General features: G+C 37.1%; 1 long non-coding RNA gene across 2 annotated transcripts in view; it reads left to right on the top strand.

Moving 5' to 3' along the window:
• LOC116779964 overlaps positions 1–22,525 on the top strand; it is a 34,210-nt gene that overhangs the window by 5,702 nt on the left and 5,983 nt on the right. The window contains exons 2-3 of one of the 2 annotated variants that reach the window (XR_004354270.1): positions 19,550–19,636; positions 19,965–20,000. This is a non-coding gene — a long non-coding RNA (uncharacterized LOC116779964). Of the gene's footprint in view, positions 1–19,549; positions 19,637–19,964; positions 20,001–22,525 lie in introns of those variants that run through there. The other variant, XR_004354269.1, reaches the window with a different exon arrangement.

Genomic DNA, 22,525 nt, shown 5'->3' with positions numbered 1-22,525 from the left:
TGGAAGCCTGAAGACGACGATCCCTACCAATGGGGGGGGAGAAAAGGGGGGCAAAAACTGCCTTCTGATATTTCTGTTAATTCTTCTGTTAACTGTAGTGTCTGTTGAATGTTTTTGTGAGCTCACAATATTATTGTCACTGTGTGTGCGTATGTGAAGAAACAAAGTTCTTTGCCAGGACAAAAAGGAAAAAAGAAAAGTAAAAAACCGTCCCTTGAAAAGGTTCAGCCTTGCCAGGGAGAAAAAACAGTATGTATTTCTCACGACAGAGACGGTCTGTTGCTTGGTAACTAAGCAGGATCTCCTACTTTGTAAAAATTGCAACTTTGTAACCTTCTGATTGGAGAAAGAAATTGTCTTACAATTTCATAACATAGTCTTACTAACTGTTTTCTGAAGTTGTTCATTAAAATAACCAAAATTGTTTTAAAATACATACATAAATGTAATGGAGAAATAGAGTTTTTAAAGTAACTGCTGACAACTGCGTGTGATAAGAAAATTCCAAGACGTGTGGGGGGAGAGATTCTCCAGCAGAGCTGTTAAGCACAACTGCTCTATCTTCCCTCTCCCCCCCCTGCTTAAACAGCTCTGTAAACATTATTTTGTTGCTTCTGTATTTTACAGATAGGTTTTTTGAGATTGTTGAGGAAGCTTTAAGGTAGACTTATTTGGTGGAATACCTAGCTCAAAAATATCTTATTTGACAGGGGCAGGTTTTGCCAGAGAAAAAAGGGAAAAATAAATAAACTGTTTATAGCTGGAAGTTTCCACCTTTGTGGAAAGAGAGATAAAATCTAAAGATATAATGCAGGAAACTGCCTAACAACAGACAGCGTTTCAAGTTTAATCTACATCTGTCCTAGTCTCTGTGCTAAGCAGCAGAGGTGTGTCCCTGTTATCAGGTGACAAACCAGAACTGTTGCTGCTTTGCAGGTGTGCATTCTGGATCCCCTGGTATACTCTTATGAGCAAAACCCTAGTTTAAAGCAGCCTGAGTGAGTTTTACTGTGGCTTTATGTAAGTTGCTAAAGTTGAAAGCTACTTTACAAGTGTTAACTTCTTAAATACATTGATGTAAGTTAAACTGTTACACCTATTTTGTTTAAATAAGATGTTTAAAGTTTTCATGCATATCCCAGAAAAATGTATAAATATTAGCAAAAATTCAGAATTAGCTGCTTATAAATCCTAGCTGATCATATTGTTTCAGAGGCTGGGTGAGACTCCTTAAGTTGTAAAAGGACGTGACTGTTCTCCAGTTTCATTTTTTACATTTGGAGAGGCAGGAATCTGCCCTATGAATTTGTGAATCCTGTTCAAATCCCAAGCTATGTGTGGCTTGAAAAAAGAAAAGATGCAAAACTATATTTAATCCAATTATGCAACTAAGACCCTTATCAAAATCAGTAATCCCATCCTCTGAAAGATTTCCATATGCTGAGATTTTGAACAGCCAATTGTTTCTTCATAATGAAAGCTGCTATTTGCTTTTATTGAAGTTACAGTGACCTTCCTGAAATTCAGTGTGTTTTACTTTACAATAGGAGAGAATTTTTCTGCAGTACAACATGATAAAATGCTGCTCAAAATGATAAAAGCAAAGTAAAAGGAAATACAGAAGTTAGAGACCTAAAAAGATGAGTTAAAATTAAATGTGATTGTTCTAACCAATGTTATTTGAGAAGCAGGATTGAAGAATGCTCCAGGAAAATTCCAAGAACCAAGCCATGGAACCTATCTCCAACGGAGAGAATTACACTGCACAGAATCATCACTAGGCCTTCAGCTTCAAAGAAAAACTGCAAAATTACCCACGATACCCATTTAAAACTGACTGAACTATTAATAACAAATTTGTGAGTTTTGTATTAAAGGTGAAGAACAACTAAAAGAAACAGATGAACAAGAGCTGAGAGTTAATTACGTCCCAGACATCAGAGACAACTTGGACTGACTTCTCACAGAAGACACTGAATTTCAAGCTGTATTAGCAGACTGCAATAGTGATTTATCTGTTCATTTTTCTAGGTACCAACTATAGACAGAAATCATGTGTTGCTGCCAATCACACATTACTCACGTAACTCAGACATTGGTTTAACTTCTCCACAATTTAGGAAGTTTTGAAAAACTGTAAGGACAAGTAATGTTGTAATTTGCTGGTTTTCCAGAGCTAAAACAATTCTTGCAGGTTGGAGTGTACGTCATGCTGCAAACATCCAGCATAAATCTCTAAAAGTTACATTGTACTCAGTGTGAGGGGACATGAACCTCTTTAACAGAATTATTTGCAATGTACTGCATGAATTCTAATAACTGTTTTATTTTCCTTTAGTGACTACTGCTGTGAAGCTTCTCTTAGTATATCTAATGTAAACATTCAGAAATTCTCTTTCAATATTAACACTGTTGAGTAGATGATCCCATGATAAAGTATTGTACAGGTTAATTTAATCCATATTTGATACAATATTCCTTCAGTTCAATCAAGATGCGAATTATGAGTAACTAAATTCAAGAAGTGAAATACCATTTGTATTAATTTACAGCTCTTACAGCATGTTGCTAAAGGATGAACAAAAATATAGAATTAAATGATGTGCTAATAGAATAACATAACCCTGAATTTTACACATCAAATGAACATTTTAAAATAAAAAAAAGGGGGGAAAGAGACTATGCAGGCACATAAACAGATGCTAAATCAGAATAGATCTCATTTAAATTTGTTAGGCCTTATATTGCTTGTATGTATTCCTTTTCAAGCCAGGTACAGTTGTTAGATGTGACTGCCAAAGATGACAAACTGAGAAGTACACAGCCAATAACTACTTAAAATGTAAACTGTGTAATTAAAATGTAAAAGTATAATAGAAATTCCAGCTATGTGTGAATGAAGAGCGACTGAGGTGGCCACCAATGAATGACTGAAGAGAGATTGTGTGAGAGAGAGAGACTGTGTAGATATATATATGTGACAATATCTGTGTGTGCAAACTCAACAATGCTTTTGTATTGGAGTATTGAGACTTTTGGGCAATGTATTACACTGATCTCTCGGACTGTAGTGGATCCTTGTTTTGAATAGTGGATAAGCTCTCTGGATTCTTTCTTGGTGAGATGTTGCTGTGTTTCTTTTTAGCTTTGGATCAGGGGTTGCCAATGTTGATGCCTTGCTTGATCAGCCTGTTGCAAAGGGCCCTGCAACAGACTGTCAAAGCCATCTTTGTGGCATAAAATAAAAAAAAGAGGGGGAATTGTCGGGGTTGACAGAGAATCTGTCAGCAGCCTGGCAATTAGTGATGAGGAATTTAAACAACTTTTAGGAAATATTTACTGTAATGCCAGACAGACGTAATGCAGCCCAGACCAAAGGTCACCAATCAAAATGTGTATAGTGTCACCAATAGCATGTCACAGCATGCACAGTGTCTTCAGTGTCACCAATAAGAGTGTGTGCAGTGTCTTATGCTTGAGACTTTTGACCAATTGTGTTGTGACACGATAGTGTACAAAGAATATAAGAGAAACACTTGAGAGCAATAAACAGCTTCCTGATCACCTTGCACCTGGACTATGTCTGACTCTGATATCTGTGTCACATTGGCCGTTCCGACTTTATCAGCGACAGTACATCTTTCTTTTTCCATCACATCTCTTTGTGTACAGTACCCTAACCACAGTAACCAGCTGTCTGTCTGAATTTCCATATCTTGGCATTAATAAGGAAAGGATGAAACATAGATGTTAACTGTCACCTATTCTTTAAGCAAAACAGAATTACCCCTAATAAATTAGCATTTCTTTAAATCTGATAAGTGGGAAATAACGAATACATCCTATTCATGTATCTGGCCAGAGTCTTAATTTCCAAGAGGTTTTTAACTAACAATTGGATAACTAAGCATTTAGCAGACACAGCCCTTGAATTTCAGACTCCACTTTCTATGAAAGCAGCTTGGTCTGTGTTTGGCAGTATTTGTTTATGGAAGTTTTAGTTCCATAGAAGACTTTTCATTCCTCATCATCCAAGTTGCAATGTCATAAAGAGGATTGACTTGTATGAAATCCAGCTCTTATGTTCAACAGAATCAGTGAGTCATATACCAAATAGCACAGAGATATCAAAACCATGCGGATGATACCATCACTTCAGCTGAGCCCAACTTTTTGATCGCTCACACCACTGCCAACCTGCTGTCTGGCAACTAAGCTCTAGGTTTGAGAGGGCCAGCTGACTCACAAGATTAGGAAAACAACCAGGACAACTCATATTCAAGTTTTGTCTATACTGATTGTATGGCTGCAAGTGACTCTGTACACTTAGCTCTACGACTTTGAGTCTGAAAACAAGTAGTTACCACAGAAGGTACGGATGTAGGACATACACGTTGTAGGAGGCAAGGGATCACTTTACCAATGAATTTCTTACATGAATGTGTACACCAGTTGGTTTGTGCCAATCTCTAATACATCATTGATAAGCAGCTCTTACTTTTACCAGCACGAGAATGTCAGACACTGCCAGGAGTGTCAATGCTTGCCAGTGTAAATTTTCCAACAGATCAAAATTTAATTTTACCTCTGTGTGTTGCTTTTTGTCAATGCCCATGAAGCTGTCAGATCTACGAGGGAGGAAGGCAGATCAAATACACACCAACAGCAGCGCTAAGTGTGATTGCATCTACGATCTAATAATATAGCAAACTGATAAAAAGGAGCAGTCTGTTGCAACAAATGATTGATGAATTTGGAGTGTAACACAGGCTTCAAATACAAAATACACTAATCAAGAGTTCTACAGCATCAAATGGAATATTAAAGCTGAAATTTAGGAACCGATACAAACTGCTTCAAATAAAACATGAAATACCTACTCACATACTCTAATTTTATCTTACTGGGCAAATACAATTAACTTATCTCTAGAAATTATGTATTAATCTTACAGAAAAACTCTAGATAGCTTGGAGGCTGATTCTAATGATACTATGGGCTCATCAGAGCTTAGACAATCACAATAACCAGTTTCTATTAAAGGAATGGGGAGAAAAGCCACAGACAAAAGATTTTTTAATTATTCTTTATGAGTGGAGAGCTTGTGTTTGAAAAAAGATTGAAAAGAAACGTTTAAAAATAAATAAATAAATTTGGAATAAATAATCTAATGTAGATTGAAGACAGACTAAAAATGGATAAAACGTAGCATGTTGTACTGTCAAGGAGGAAGAAACACTGTAAATAACATTAATGATTTCTTAAAATGAACCGGAAATTAGGCATTTATTCAACACAATGTTCTGAGGCTTTGGTGCCTGCGGAGGACTGGAAGAACCATGGCTTGAGAGAGCAGTCATAGCTTCTTACCTAAAACATCTTGAAAGTTCAGTGTGGGTGGGTTAGAAAAAAAAAAACACAAAAAAGCAAAAAGTTAAATCCCAGTTCCTCAAATCTTTGTAATGTAAGGATCTGAGACACAACAGCACATTGTCTGACTTTGGCCAAGAGCTGAGCACAGTGCAAACTGGCTGACTCTGGTGAGCCATGCCATGGATCAACAGTGGACAGGAGAGCAATAGCAGAAACTGCTGGGAAGATACACCACCATATCACTTGGGGCTGCTCTCAGTGGTGTCTGACACTGACAACTAGATGTGAAAATCCTCGACTGATGGTGCATGTGTGTGCGCGCATGTACGTGTTTTTCCTGACAGCTGATCCGTTGCTTGGACCACTTTAGAAATTGAGCTTTGTGGTGTCAGCTTGTTTCATGATCCTTTCCTTCCATCCCTGGTACACAAACTAATCTCCTGACATTGTGTACTCTGATCACTGCTTTCAGAAATAATAAGACATTTTATCAGCATCGCCATGAATCCAGGATTTAATCTCTGGTATCTAAGTAGGCAGACCTTTGCAGTCTGGCCATTCTGGTAATATAATTACAGGGAAAAAAGAGGTAAGTCTGGTGGCTATGTGTTTTTGATTAACAATTTAAAATTGAATCCCATATGCAAAGATATAGAAAATACACTGATATAGAAATATCAGCTACTGCTTTTGGAAATTGGTATTTTGATAAAGAGTTGATAGTATTTTTGTGGAGGTAAAGATGTACTGAAAGGTAGCATTGTTTTGTAGCATTTAAGAGCCTCTATTATGCTTCTATGAAATACAACTTGCAATTAGTCTGTTCTGTTGAATAACTACAAATCAATAAAATTGTGTAAAACATTAAATAACTGTAAATTCCACTTATCATTTCCACAGAAAAAATCCTGGATTGCATCCCTTTCTTCTCTTATGTCAGCTACACCTCTCAGCTTGGTGTCATCTGCAAATTTACTGAGGAATTTTCACATTTAAAAGTATCTGAAAATTTATTTATGACTCTGTAGCGTACATCTAGCATACACAAAATGAGTGCAGAAGCAAACTCCTTTCCAACAGAAGTATATGTTATCCTCAGCATTGTTTAACATTGATATTAACCACGTGGAGTCCCCCCTGCTCTCACCACCCACCTCCTGCACCAGTCCACCTGCAGGGCTGCTTTAGTGACCCACTTCATCAGGGAAATGGGAGGAATTTGTGCATGACCCCTCTACCCTGGTGCTGCTGTGACTTTGATGCTGAGTTTGGTCAGATCTAGGAAGCAGAAGATGTGATTTCATAGTTTCTTTACAATCCTGCTGTCTCCTGGCTGACAGATGCTTTCATATCTGGTTTGACCTCAAGTTTTCTGGTCCTGCAAGGTAAGAAACCTCCTCTCCTGCAGCATGTTTTCACTTGTCTCTGGTCACTCATTCTCCCCATTTCAGGGCAACAGTAAACAGACGGATTCTCTGTGAGTGTAAGCTTGTGCTTCTTTTTCCTTAGTTATTTTGATATAGTTTGAACACACAGAAATTAGAATAGGCCCACATGTAGATATTTGCAATCATAAATGGCAGTTCCATATTTGATTTATTTTGCCATCTGTAACAGAAATGCTACAGGGGTAATTCCCAGTACATGATAATTAAAAAATATATATATTAAAAAAGATATCTTGGTATCTTATACCAGAACTCTCTGTTTTTCTTTTCACCGTTGCCTGTCATCATTCTACACAAACACACACAAACCAGCAAAAAGCTGGAAAACTGGAAAGAAATTCCATTTCAATATGATGATGAAGCTAATACGTTGGTGTGCTTTTTCTCTAAAGCAAACCCTATTATTCTGTTAGAATGTAGAAATTTTCACATTTATAAAAATAAATATTTTTCTGTTGGCTTGGCTTCATTAGAAGAGAGATGTAATGCAGAGGAACAATAGTTTTACTCATTTAAAGGAAAAATATAAATGCAAGCCTGGAAACTTGTTACATAATAAAATATTATTAATTATGCAAAAGGTTAATTAGGTATTTTGCTGTTATATCTGAATAGTGGCAACAGTTAAGAATAAAAATAAGTAAGAGAAGGAAAGAAATGTAGCCATATGGGAATATTAAGCAATATACTTAAGTGCCCTTATATTTCCAACTGTAAAACTTCATGAGGATCCCCATGAAGGAATTTTCTTTGTGTGTTTTTTTACAAGTATGCAAAAAGAGAGAGAGAATCAGAACTTGTGCTGACTGCTCAGTCCCTATAAACAAAATTTATCACAGTGTGGTTTAATTTCCTGTGTATCTGAGCCCCGATGGAGGAACTTATCCTTGTTCAGAACATTACTTAAATATATGCCCATCCTCCTGCTGATTTCAGTCCACTTTGATTAACAGCTGATATTTATCTCAAGATAAAAATATTTGTCTTAAGAGATAGATGCAAGTATAGGATTAATTTTTTCCTGAACCAGGGCTAGAACCACAGAAACATAGTTTATGTTGGTACTCTGGAATTCTCTAGTTGAATTCCTTGCTCAAAACAGATCTCATCAATTTGAGACCATCCCACACTTATGGTAAAACCATGCAAGCAAACAAACCACCTAATATTTGATTAGAATTTCCCATACTCTAGCTTGTGTCAATTGTTCTATTCCCATGTACTTCTAACAATAGTCTAACTTCTTCTCCCCTGATCAAAAAAATATTTAATAAAGAAATAGGTCTCAAATTAGTCCTTATTCTCCAGCCTAATTAGGAAGTACGCATTCCTAAATCATGGCCATCCTTATCAATGTGACATCCAATTCCTGTTGCACTGGATCTGACTGGGTTGGAGTTGACTTTCTTCACAACAGTGAAGAACCATTTCCCTACTCTGCTGTGGTTTTGGATTTGTGGCTAAAACAGTGTTGATAGCACACCAACTATTTTGGCTGCTGCTGAACAGCGCTTGAACACCATCAAGGCTCTCTCTTCTTACTATTCTCCCTCCCCCTACCCTCTCCCAAGAGTCAGCTGGAGGTAGAGAAGAGTTTGGGAAGTGACAGAGCCATGAGAGTTGACCTGAATTGTCCAAAGAGATATTCTCTACTGTATAATGTCATGCTCAGCAATAAAAACTGGGGGAGAGGAAAAAGCTTCTTCCCCTTCCACCAAAGCAGCTATTGTTTGAAGACTGGCTGGGTATCAGTCTGCCTAACAGTGGTGCTGAGAGATTTTAATTTCTTTGCCTTGCTTGCTTTTTATTTTCCTACCCCTATTAAATTGTCTTTATCTAGACCCATGAGTTTTCAAACTTCCAGTCTTCCTACTTTCTCTCCTGTCCTGCTGTGGGATAGGAAGGGAGAGGTGAGCAAGCAGCTGTGTAGATGCTTGGCTTCTGGCTTCGGTCTACCCATCACATCCATCTCAGGTGCAACTTTCTCTTGTTGAACTTCACAAGGAAGTTCATGAGGCTCATTTCTATCAAGGTCTCTCTGAGTCACAGTCCTGTCCAGCAGCTGTAGGGCTCTGAACCTTGACAACTAATTCTAGAACTAAGATAGATTTGTGTGGTCAAACTTGCTATTAAAAACTTTTTGCAAATAAACTGTTCAGAAGGATCAATAAACTCACAGAGAGGCATATAAAATGTGTCCAGTAAAAGAAAAACATGGAAGCGTCTAAAATAATTGTTGAACAGGTGGGATATATAGTTTAAAAAATAATGAGAATATTGCTTTTCAGGTAATGAGCAAATCAATTTTCTCAAGACAATAAATTCTTGACATTAACTACTTAAGCCAATACCTACAGATGTTGCCCGAAATCAGATTAAATAGAAAATAAACCTACACATATAATTATTTTAGAGTTGTTTTTTAAGTGATTCCCCTTTTATTTGTAAGGTTTGCTGAGCATTACTCCTTATTTAAACCACAGTGTTTTGTAATATGATATCCATAGTAGATGTGACTTCAATGGATGCTTTCCATCCTGTATTTGTGGGTGAGAAAACAAACCCTCTAAAACTTGAAAGAATTAAAAATTCTTTTTTGCTTTGGGCAGTTAACTGCCTGTGGTAGAAGGAAATACACAAGAAGGTCGTTCCTCAAAATCCTCATCTCTAGCAGGTGACATGGTGGTTTGAAGAACATTCTCACCTAACAAGCTGAAACATGCTGCAGCTTGTGACCACAGTTTTGATAAAAAATTCCTCCTCTAATTTTACCATTAATATAATTTCTGCTTTCCATTAACTATTCCCTAACAAATTAAAGTCTTAATGGTTTCACAAAAACTAATTGCAAAATAGCCCACACAACAATGGGAAATCTAATGCTTAAATTTAAAAGAATTTTTGCTTTTGTGGGTAATGTAGAAAAAAAGTTCATGCACTATACAAATCTTCAGGATTAGAAATGCTGTTCTTCTGCAGGTACAGTTTACCAGCTTGCAACAGGAATGTCTGAAAATGATTGCAGTGTATGAAAAATTAATCTGATGATTATTCCAGGACTGCGCTAGAGGCAGTTTTGACTGGTTTAGAGATTATTAAAAATTTAGTGGTTCCTGGCTACTAAATCAGCTACTAAATGTGACCTGTCAAGCTGTACTGCCTGCTGCCACTCTCACAGAAGGTGTCACACTGGTCGTGTTCGTGATTCTCCTTCTCCACCCAGTGTTTTTATCTTGCAACTGGAAGAGAATGTTGCTGTAGAAACCTGTCGAGCATGCTGCACATAGAGTTGATGGCTGAAATTTTATTTGTACCTGACATCAAAGCAGGGTATGATAAAGCTGGCTGGAATACAGATAAATCTGCTCTGGTCATGTGTCCTACTGCCATGTAGATGTACCCTGTAGATATGCATTTTTCAGAGCAGTACTCTAACTTGCAAGTTAATTACAATTACCAATTATTTTGTGTTTACTTGTACATGACAGTAACTGTCACCACAGGCTAAAAAGTTCTGTGACTGGTTCAATTACTAACAAAATAGTGTTTTATTATCCACAGCTTCCTGATCCAAAAAAGGCAATGCAAGCACAGTCACCTATTCCTACAGATGAATGTGATCCCTCCTCTAGAATCATGTACTGAAAACACAAACACTTTTTCACCTCACTCTTCCCAGAGAAGTTTAAGGTTTGAAGGCTCAGTCATCAGTGTATCAGTGAAGTGTGTTTGAATAATGGGTGTATAACTGTGATGCAGACACCAAGTGGCCTTCAACACACTGCACAAACTACAATCCATGAGAAACTGTGCGTTCATTGATCTATTTTGATCTGTTTAGGACCTAGACTGATGAAGTCCCTTACTTTCTGTATATACATTGCTTATACAGTGCTTTAACTGAAGCTCTGGTGGTCGCAACAAGGCACCTTAAATGTGCACACACACATTTACACACATTTCATACTTGGAATAAACTAAATTTTGTTAAATATAAGTGCAGGGTTGACTGGATTCCTTTATGTTATCTATGCCGTACTTACAGAACTGAGATGATTCTGAAGTCCTGTAGAAGCATATCTGTTCAAAGATTATTGCTTATACACAATGAGGAAGGCAAAGTGAAAGTCAAAGTATTTTACTCTTTTATTGTTTTACTGAAATGGGATTATTTATTTATGTTTCTATTTACTTTGCTGGCTGTTAAGGTTTTGAGAGAGCCTAATATATATTTAGCTTCCTTGTAAAAAATCTTAGCAGTATGTTTTAAGGATTTTCCTATGAACATGGGGTATTATGATTCTACAAGAACCAGAAATGTTCAGTTAGAAAATAATAGAGTGATCATGAAATACAGTCATTTTTTTATACATTGAAGAAGCTCTCAATTTAAAGACTCCTAAAACAATTTTTTAGATTTGCAAGGTAGCATAAAACATTAACCATTACCAGTCCTAATTAAATGTCAGGAGACATGACAATTTCTACAAGAGAAAAATCTTCTTCTCTTTTCATTTTGGATCTTTGTTTTGCACTTTTATTTGGATGAAGTTTATAAGATAGAAGTCTGCTGTTAGCTTTATTCCTCCTTCACACAAGCTACAGTGTAAGCTTCAAAGAATTCTCAATCTTCCTACACATTGAAGGCATTTCTTTTGTCTCTTTCCTCTACACTTGTATATACCATCTCCTTTGTGAAATATATTTCATTATGCTTAGCACTGAAAGCCATAAAGTCTGCCAATTGATTTCAGTTTTCGTCTCTATTCAAGCATACAAATGCTAATAATTTTTCCCTTTATTTCAGTCTTAGAGACTTCCTAGACCATTTGACTATTTACCTTTCCTTCCAAAGTATATCATAAAACATCAAATGAAGTAATTCTTTATGATCTTCGTTATATCAGAATCTTCACTGTCTTCTGTGTTTTCCAGGAGTAGGTCAACACTTCACAGTCACTTTAATTAGTACTTGATCTAACTGTATAATTAACTCACTAGCTATATATTCTCCTCAGATCAATGTTATAGAATATATTCATAGATAGATGGTCTTGGAAGATAATGATTGGACTTTGTGGAATGCACTAGGTAAAGAGAGATTATAGCATCTCAAAAGATCAGTGTTTTGTGCTGTTATTTATTCTTCTGTGCCTCTAAAAAGAGTCCCTGAAGAATTGTTTGAACCGTTCATTCAAGATGACAGTATATATTGCAGGTGAAGGCTGGAATACTTATGTAAAGAAAGCTACAGAGCTGCATATTGATTAGATGAAGGTACATTTGTTATCTGGTACTGCAGCATGCATAGTGGGCCTGCTAATTAAAACATTTCACCCATCCTTGCTTTTCTGTTCAAAAAGAAACCAAGATGGAAATTAGTGTAGCAAGTCCACTTAGTTTTAAATGAGAAAAGTATAATGGCTTGTTTTGCATAACTCTCAGTAGGTTACCACTGTTATTGTGGACTTGATTACTTTCCAGTACAGGCAGAGGCAGTTATAGGCTAGAATAGAGAGGAAATGTACAAAATCTTGGCCACGTCACTTCTATACGTTCTTCCACCCGAGGATATGTATGCAGCATGGACTCTGTAGGAGGGAGCAGTTTGAAGAAGATTAGAACTATCTCATGTACAGAGCAGCAGATGCCACTAAAAAGTGCTGTGTGTCACTAACTAATTTCAACACTGAAAAGAAACCCATGAGATTCTTCAGACTGCTGCATGGCTCAACTGGATAAGAAGAATAGCAGTAGAACACTTCAGACATGAGAAAGAAGAAACTCTGTTGACGCAGTGTGGACATCCACAAAGTAGACTAGGGGATCCCCTGAATAGCCACTGTGAGGACAAGGATACTTCAAATCTGAAGTTCATGTCATGCTATTGCAGATGACATGGGTCAGAGGAACTTTACTTTAGGTTTGGCAATTTTCCTCAATGAGCTATAGAAGTTACTCAGATGACTATCATCTCAGATAAATAAGATTACTCTGCAGGTATCTAAAGTCAGAAAAAACATATTCCACTTAGACTGAATGAAAAACAGATTATGATGGAGTTCTATGGGATTTTCATGGCTACAAAAATATTCATAGTTTCTGTAGAGGGTAGTAGAAAATATGCATCTGGCAAAATGAGATTTGGATTTCTTTGTGGCAACTACTGGGTGTAGTTGACATACTAAGATAATGCTGAAAATCCTTGTTAAGTGTTGCTTCATTAAATCTGGCAAGTAATTCCTAAGTCACAGAAAATAAAACACCTAATGAGAACTTAAAGTATGAGTTGGTACTAGAACAAGATGAAGAAAAAGAAAAAAGAAAACAAACAAACTGAATTTTCATATGTATGGAATTTCTCATATTCCTCAGAAGTACAGAGGATGACCCAGGAGCAAAATATTTCAATATGAGAGTAGTTTATTCAGACACTAGTGGGATAAAATAGAAATTGAAAAAGAAGCTGGCATTGTAGGTTTTATTTTTTTAATGAATCAAAAACTTTAAAAGTCAAAGTATGTGTGTGACTATGTCAACTGATAAAGGAAAATGAACTATCAAAGCAGAATACTCTAATATGACAAAATATAAACTTGCTCATGAATTTGCAAAAAAAAAGATTAAATACCAAAATGAGAAAAAGCTTGTATTAGAGAAATAAAAGGCAGTATGAAGCAAAAGGAAAAAATATAAAACAAAGAAACCTGCCTCTTTGAGATACTCCTCAGTTCTGTGATTGTCCTGGATGCTCAGCAGATACTTAGCATTTTGTTAATGCATAAGACAGAGTGAAGCTCCATCTACCATGAAGTATCCTGTCATGATATTCTCTCTATATCATGTGCTTTGGTGATTCCAGGCTAAGAAAACAATTACATTTAAATTGATTAGCATAATATACCAGCCTGAGGTTATAATAGAGAAGGGATAATACAGGGGAGAAGAAAGTAATGAAGCTAATTATATTTTGTATTAGTGTAGACAGAAAATAGCTGGAGAGTGGATATTAATAGTAAAAATCTAGAATCACACTTTCTTGTTGGGTAAGACTAGTAGCAATGAAGTCAGTAGCCTGTTTTTATTCTGATGAGACAGAGATTGTGGTACAGGATTCAGAGCTGAGTTCAACACTGGGTTTCCACGCTCAGATTTTTTGTAGTGGGGGCTATAGGGGTGGCTTCTGTGAGAAGCTACCAGAAGGTTCCCCCATGTCTGACAGGGCCAATGTCAGCCAGCTCGAAGATGGACCTGCTGCTGGCCAAGGACAAGCCTATCAGTGACAGTTGTAGGGCCTCTGGGATAACAGATTTAAGAAGGGGAATAAACCTGCAAAACCACAGTGAGAGACAGGAGTGAAAATATCTGAGAGAAACAGCTCTACAGGCACCAAGGCTAGTAAAAGGGAGGGGGAGGAGGTGCTCCAGGTGCCAGAGCTGAGGTTCCCTTGCAGTCTGTGGTGAAGACCATGGTGAGGCGGGCTGCTCCCTGCAGTCCCTGGAAGTCCATGGAGGAGCAGAGATCCACCTGCAGTCTGTGGAGGAGCCCACACTGAAGCAGGTGGATGTCTGAAGGAGGCTGTGACCCCATGGGAGGTGTACACTGGAGTGTACAGCACTGGCAGCACCTGTGGACCCATGAAGAGAACCCACATGGGAGCAGGCTTGCTGGGAGCACTTGAGACCCCACAGGGGATCCACACTGGAGCAGTTTGTTCCTGAACGACTGCACCACATGTAAAGGACCCACACTGAAGCAGTTCATGTAGAACTGCAACCCATAGGAAGGACTCATGTTGGAAAAGTTCATGGAGAACTGCGTCCTGTGGGAGGGACCCCATGCTGGAGAAAGGGAAGAGTGTGAGGAGTCCTCCCCTGGAGGAGGAAGGAGCAGCAGAAATAACATGTAATTAACTGACCTCAGCCTCCATTCCCCAATCCCCTATGTCCCCAGCAGGGAGGAGGTAGAGAAAATCAGGAGTGAAGTCAAGCCTAGGAGGAAGGGAGAGGTGGGGGGAAAGTGTTTTAAGCTTAGGATGTCCTACTGTAATTCGATTGGCAATAAATCAGACTAATTTCTGCATGTTGAGTCTGTTTTGCCCATGATGGTAATTGGTGAGTGACCTATTCCTACCCTTATCTCGACCCATGACCCTTCCATTCTATTTTCTGTCCCATCCAGCTGAGGAGGGGAGAGACAGAGCAGCTTTTGTGGGCACCTGGTGTTTAGCCAGGATCAACCCACCATACCTGGATTTGGACACACAGCATAAAATCAGGATGGCTTTACAGAAAGTACTACAATTCATGCATTGAAAATTGCACATTTCTTACCCTGTGTTCACTAACTGTAAGAATCCCATCATTCCCTCTGAAAGGAAAAAATAACATAGTTTTTCATAACTGTGGCAGAATTGCAGATATTTTCAGACACTTCTGAAAATTGTCACTACCAAAAGTTCCCTCCAGATTAATTCTCATTTCAGTTTAAATCTCTTCTGTTGTTATCTGACCATTAGGTATAGGAATACCAATTCAACCAATTGTCTCTGAGAACAAAAAAATCCTCATTTCCAGATTTTCATTACATGTATTTGATTCAGGTCTAATACCAACACATTTTCTTACAAATTTTAAGCATTTACATGATTCCAAGATAAAATTGAATATACAATTGAAATTACATCAGTTAAAAATTCTACTTGTTGAACCTCTTGGATCATTTATAAGTATTATAGTCAAGGGAGAGCTGTTTTCTAGAGTCTGACCTAGCTAGTGTGAATAGCTGTAATTTCTTTTAAAATGAGTAATGTGTCAAACTCACCAAGGGATCGCCTTCGTTAGTGTGACAGGAAATGGATGTGGACATTTCTATTAGCAAAAACCTATTAGATTGTCCAGATTGAAAAATGCAACTCTTAATCAATGACTGTAAATAAATTCATCAAAAATAATGAAAAAGAAAGCCTAGCCAGGTCAAATAAGAAGTCTGGCTGTCTTTCAGTTAAGTTTTCCCAAGGACATAATGAGAAATAAATCCACTCCCTTGCATTAATGAAGCCTCAATGAGAAGCAGCAGCAGAATATCAACCTCTCATGTCAGGAGGAAAATATTCCCTATGAGATGAATAATGTTTCTGGCAGGGAAGTATGTATTTCCTGAATTAGCTTCAATAAAATAACATTTACATAAAATCATATTAATTTCAGCAGGGTGTTTAACATTTCCACTGGATCCATCTGACAAAACAAAAATGGTGTGTAACGAAAATGTATGTTGAAGTTGTTATTCACTCTTGGAATCAGAGTAATATTAACTAAGTTTAACACAAATGTTTCAGTTTATACATAGCTCTTTCACCAAATTACAGTCTTGCTATGAACTGTTAAGGGCACATTATTCCATATTTTTAATTGAATCTGCCCAAAATTTATAGTTTGTCAGCATAAGAAAAATTAAACTTTTCTAATGCCTGCAGAGAGCTATATTTCACTAGCTGTCCTACTCCCTGGGTACTGCTGTTGTCAATTATAGGCATTTCTGAAGTGCAAAACAAATATGGGAACACTTTGTTCCTCAGTACTCTCTGTTTCACTGTCTGAGTAATTCCCAGATGACTCCAGTACACTCTAAGGAGACACATTGGATTGGTTTTGGAACTGGAGAACAGCTATTTGACTGTGTTAGAAACCAAAAAAGTTTCATTTCCATATGTGTAGTCCTGCCCGAGTATCTCTGATGTTGTGCTAGAAGATTTCTAGAGATGTTTTCAAATTTTTTTGTGGTAACTTCTGTAGTTCCTCTGAATGTTAGTTTCATTTATTAGATAATTCCTGCTAGAACATAACCATTTGTAGGTAGAGCTATTTGCAGAAGCACACAAAAACTGCAACAGAGGAAACAGAGATGATTTTCATGTAATTCCTATGTAATTCTGATACTACAGAAGGAATAAACAATGCATGAGCGTGCAAAAATAACCCCAAACCTCTCCAAATGGACTCCTTCCTGCCCTCATCCATTTTCTCACATTTACAAAGCATTAGTCAAATCTTCAGCCACAACTGAGAAATTGATCTGTGATACACAGGTGATAAACAGATGCCTGAAAGTACCCCATGTAAGAGTTTTTCCTGATTCAAATCAGAGCTGTTTAATAATCTCCTATTAATCACCACTTGTAAAAGTTCACAACTATAGCTGTATTTTAGAAAGGTTCTGGATATACTTTATTTGATCAGTCCTGGCTCCTAAACTGGTAGTTGATAGAAGTGCTGCATCCAAACTGTGGAGCAGGAAAGTTTTGTGGTGTTCTCTGCACTTCTGCAAAAACCCATCCAATCTGGGTTTGAACAGTTCCAGGGATGCATCATCCACAACCTCTCTGGGCAACCTGTTCCAGTGCCTCACCTCCCTCACAGTAAAGAATTTCTTCCTTATATCTAATCTAAGACTGCTTTCTTTCTGTTTAAAGCCATTGCCTCTTGTCCAATCTAGTAAATGTAGCAGAACATTGTCTTTTCAGGAAGGATCAGGTTAAAAATATTGTTCCTATTTTTTAGCGATTTTTATAAAGTTATTTTAAAATTATCATAATTAAATATTGGAGATAATAGAGTGAATATATACTTGTTATAACTGACCATTATCTAGAGACTTTTCCCTGTCTCTTCTTTACATAGCTGTGACTCCTTTAAATTACTCTGTAATACGTGAAGAATTAACTCTTCTTACTATCTTGGGATATGTTTTTTAAAACCAGTCATAAATCACCCTGTGCCTTCAGTGACACAAGACCTGTGGTCCAACACTCCAATATTAATCCTTTTATAAAGAGTGAATTCACAGATATTTTAAGTATAGTCATTTTAGAGCAGGTTGAGAAGACACAAAATCTTCTCGGATAAGTGTAATGTGAATTAGAAGACAAATTAAAGCTACTGTCTCTTAAGTGTCTGTTGTCAAATAAGAGAAGGTAACTTGTTAAATTTATTTGTAGATGCTTCCTTATGAAAAGAAGAGAATTGAATGAAGACAACAAAGAAAAAAAAAGAAAAACTAGAGGGCAGTGATGAAAGAAGAGTCTTAGAGAAATAGCTTTTTTCACAAATTAAACATTTGCACTGGTATGGAGCAGACTGTAGAACAGAAAATGCTGAAATTATGATGATCAAGGAACCATCATATACATCAAATAGTTGCATCATACATTATGACATTTAAAAAATTAAATCCATTGACTCCCAAAGACAGATGTCACTAACAGATGAATACCATACTTCCCTTAAGATGGAAATAGAAGAAAAATTGAAAAATTGAAGTAATGCCACTGATTTTAATAAAGTTACTGAGGTTATAAATGTAAGCCCTGGAGATCTATTTAGGTCATACCTGAAAAAGAGTTCAGTATCTCTAAAAGTAAATTAGGTACTTTGAAAGTGAGGGCTGACTAAGGAGATACCAGTAGTTGTTGAACATTTTAAAACAAGAGAGACAGAAAAAAAAAATCCAAACAATAAAGCCTCATATGAAAGGTGATATTAGGAAAGAAATTGGGAGGTAATATTTTGCTACTGTAACTCTGACATGAAGTTTTATACTTGCACTGATCTTCTTTCTAAGCTATTCCACGAAAAGATTCTCCATCCAGGCCAATCAACAACAAATCTTCAAATCAATTTCTAAAAAATCAACCTTTTTTTTTTTCCTGTAGCTTTTCTAAGCGGCCTGCAGCTAGAAAGCTGCTCCTCTTTTTTTGGTGCAACTGCTCAACAGAAGCCCGAGACATTTCCTGTCAGCCGAGATGCAGTCAACAGTATTGGGTACCCCCTGAGGCCGCCCTGTTTCCTTCTGTGGGATCCACGGTGCCCTGTGTACTGGTGAGGTGCATGGCAGCAGGAAAGGCACCTTCCTCCCTGCTCCTCGGTGCCCACAGCCAGCATGAGAAGGCATCCGTGGGTGGCTATGCTGCCTGGATGGACTGGAGGGTGTTTAGACAGGCTGGTGGCCTGGGGAGAAGGCACCTAGTTGTGGATGAGAACTCTGAAGAATTAAAGAGAAAAGCCTACCAGCGCTGGACTGCGGCATTGAAAGAGGTTGCGGAAGAAGAGGATTGGATCTAGAAACAATGGACTTGCTTAACTGAGATTGTTTAATGGAGAGAATTCACAGATTCATGTTTTAATATTTTAATAGTGGTTTATTCCTGCCCCTGATTTCACAATGGTTTGTTCCCACAAGAGTTCCACTCCCTTCTTATGCATATTCTATTGTAATCTCTCTCCTCATGTTCTGCACCCAATCGTTGTTCCTCTTTCCCAAAACTCTTCCCATTGTTTACCATGCTCTGGAAAGTTCTCCCAGCTCCCCTATAAAAGGGGAGCCATTTCAATAAAGTGGTTCCCTGCTTTCTACCCTACAACCTGTGTTGAACCCTGAGTGAACTTCCCCGTGTCCCTAGCCAGGCTGTGTTACCTAGTGATGCAGGAAGCCTTGCCCAGGTGTGGTGGACATGTGTATAGCTGGCTTTTGTGGCAGTTTGTAGGTCTGACCTAAGAGAAGGGCTCTAGGAGTATCTTTGGACAGGAATATGCATTGCAGCTCAACATTGTTCTTGACACCTGTATGCATAAAGAAGCTTACTGGAATGGATGTTTTTGTAAAGATTTGTGATGAGATTTACATCTCTTTTACTGGCTTTTCTAAACTTGTGTTTTGGGGCTTTTTAGGCATCCAGATCTGTGAAGCCCATGGGAAGGTGGGGACTGCTCTTTCGTTTAGCCCTGTGCACAGAGGAGAAAATGACAGATGGAAAGGTAAGAGAGGCAAGAGTCACCACACTGAACTGGGAGTCCACAGCTCATGCTTAAATAAATAGTGCAGTGAGGAGCAGAGAGCCAGCTTTCAGCAGTGACTTGTATCTTCCCAGGGGCCAAAGTAGATTGTAGTTCACTGCAACTCAAAAAATTGCTGAGATGCCTGGAAGCAAGAACTCACCTTTGAGCACATAGTGAGGAAAAGAGTTGAGTCCAAGAACTTGTAATTCTACCCTGTCTTACCTATTTTTTCCCTGAGCCAGTTTTCTTTGAGAGTTTAATTTCCAGGTTCTTTTTTTTTTTTTTTTTTTTTTTTTGACTGTTTAAGAACTTTTGTGGAGAGATCACAGAGAGGAAGAAGCCTAGCTACAATCACTCTAAAACTGAGGTTATTTCAGGGTCTGGCTCCAAAAAGATCAGGTGTCCATTGAGAGAAAGGGCTCTGCAGTTTGAAAGCAGGTTAGTACTGTTACATTCAGAAAAATGAATCAAAATTGTTGTTAGCTCCAGTAGAAGAGATAATGGGAACTTGTTGAGGCTTTCCACCCTACAGAAACGTGATTTGTAAGGCAGGAGCTGATAGTAGTGCCATTTTCAAAGTTGTTTGGGTTTCCAAGTTTCATATGTTGTATATTTATCATTCAACTTTAATACCACTTACAACTTTGAAGAGGGAATGCTTTTTTATTCATTGTAATGAGGGGTAGTGATGACAAAAATAATAAGAATATTCCTTTTCAGTAGAATTATTTTGGTCTCTGGGTCTCTGTTATCATGTCAGCAGGAATGTTAAGGAGAAGTGAAATCTCTGTTTTATGCAAGACACTTCTATAATTTTTCTGTATCAAATTTAATTTTAGGAACCTGACATTTTTATGATTAAGCAATTTGTCAAGCTTGCTATCTAAAGATTTGTAAGCTTATTCCATACAGATTCAAATTATTTCACACCATTTCCATATTGGGATACTGATGAGTACAATCATTTTGTCCTGAGTTTTTATTATTTATTCTCAAACAGTAGTAATTGTACATCATAGAAACTCCAATGTAATTAATTCATAAGAGTTGCATCATGGACTCAAAGTTATGCTATTTGGTGCCAAAAAAATTAAAATAATAACACTTTTTTGGAAAAGTTTAATCACAAGAACAGCTAGTGAATTGCAAACTAGCTTTAATTTAAAGAAAATTTAAAGAAGGGCATTTTTTGTGATGCAGAGATCATTTGAAGTTGTTATTGATAAACTTTGCTCTTTTCTGGACTTGCTATAAGTATTGAAGGACACTTGAAGTAGCCAGAAATACCTTTCCTAATACTGCTGTTTCTCCTTCCTCCCATGCAGTTGATTGGGAGACCTTTCAGTGGCAAACTGAAATGCAGACTTCTTTATGCTTCTGACAGTTTCCCTGTTATTTCTACTTGATCTCTGTCATTTTTTGTAGAACTGAGTCATATAGCTCTATTATTATCATAATGATTTCTGCTTTAGTATGCAAATAAAAAAGTGGGTTAGAAAACCCAGCTAAACAAATTATATTTTGGTTATTTTCTTTTCTCCTAGAAAGAAAACTAAATTTCTATTTGCTGTGCATATTGTTTCCTATGGTGGGACTAAATTTTTTTTTTAATGCTCAGTGGAAACTTTCTTCTTATGAGAATGTAAGTAGACACATTCCTCTTCATGAAATAAAAATAGAGGAGGAAAAATCTTTAAGAACCATAGAACATGATTTGATTTCAAATAAACACTTCTGTGAAACCACATTTCCTTTTTTCTTGAATGAAAGCAAGAGAAGGTATTTTTGAAAATTACAATGAAGAAATCAAGCAGTACAAAACAGGTGGAGTGTTTCAGCTAAAATCAATGCCACTCACTAGTTCACATACAATATGTCTACATAGGCAGATTAATCTATTAATGAGCTCCAAGTAAAGAATCCTTATGTTGCATGTCTTCTTGGGAATCATAAGTTATGTCGTAGTCTGTGAAAATCCTTGCAGATTTTTATTAAGTTTATATTTTGTTTACTTAATATTTTTCCTATTTATTATTTTATTAAATATTTTAGTGGGTTTGGTCTCAGTGACTTGTAAAAAGATATCCACTAAGTTGTATCAGCAATTAATTCTGGGATAGAAGGGAACAGAGATGGCAAATGTGTTCTTAACACAAGGACATCATGAGATGTTTGGACAAAGAAACAGTACAATGTAACATCTTGACACAGATTTTTCTTGTACCATGTCACTCCTCAACTGAATGAAGATGTATGAATGAAGATGTAGTCAGTGTTATTACTTTTCTAGCCCAAAGCACACAGCGCAGTTTATCTTCAAGTATTTGTTACATCCCCTGCTTTTTTGTTGGGAAAGAGTACTCTTTGTCATGTTTCTAGGTTTATTAGAAAAATACCTGCTCTTGCTGTCTTAACTCTGTTGATAAAATGATCCACAGAAGTGTAATAGAGTTAATGTTTCTACACTAACAGTCTCTTTTTTTATCCCCTGTAAAATGGCAAAGCATAATTATATATAAAGAAGAAAACACTTTCATACTTGGTAGTCTCTCATCTCCTTCCCTCTGCCCCTGTAAACATGTAGATAGAAAATATGAGAAGTCAGTTCAGCATCATTTTTCCTCTGGTGTCACTATTTGCACTTTCTCACCGTAAGTGGTAAATGTGTTTAAAGGACTGCTATTCTTATTTACAGGCTTCAGATTGTTTACACATAATAAAAAACAAAAGAAAGGAAATACTCAGAATTCAAAAGTTATCTTGCTGCAGTAGTATAATGTAACATTTCTTTTGCAAATAAAAAAAGAAATTTGATGTGAACATGAAGCTCCCTCCTCTAGTGAATTATTAAATATCAACCTAGAAGTA

Source organism: Chiroxiphia lanceolata, chromosome 1 (assembly GCF_009829145.1).
Source record: "Chiroxiphia lanceolata isolate bChiLan1 chromosome 1, bChiLan1.pri, whole genome shotgun sequence".
Lineage (NCBI taxonomy): Eukaryota > Metazoa > Chordata > Aves > Passeriformes > Pipridae > Chiroxiphia > Chiroxiphia lanceolata.
Note: the sequence above shows the minus strand (reverse complement) of the source record. Positions and strands in the feature narration are given on the sequence as shown.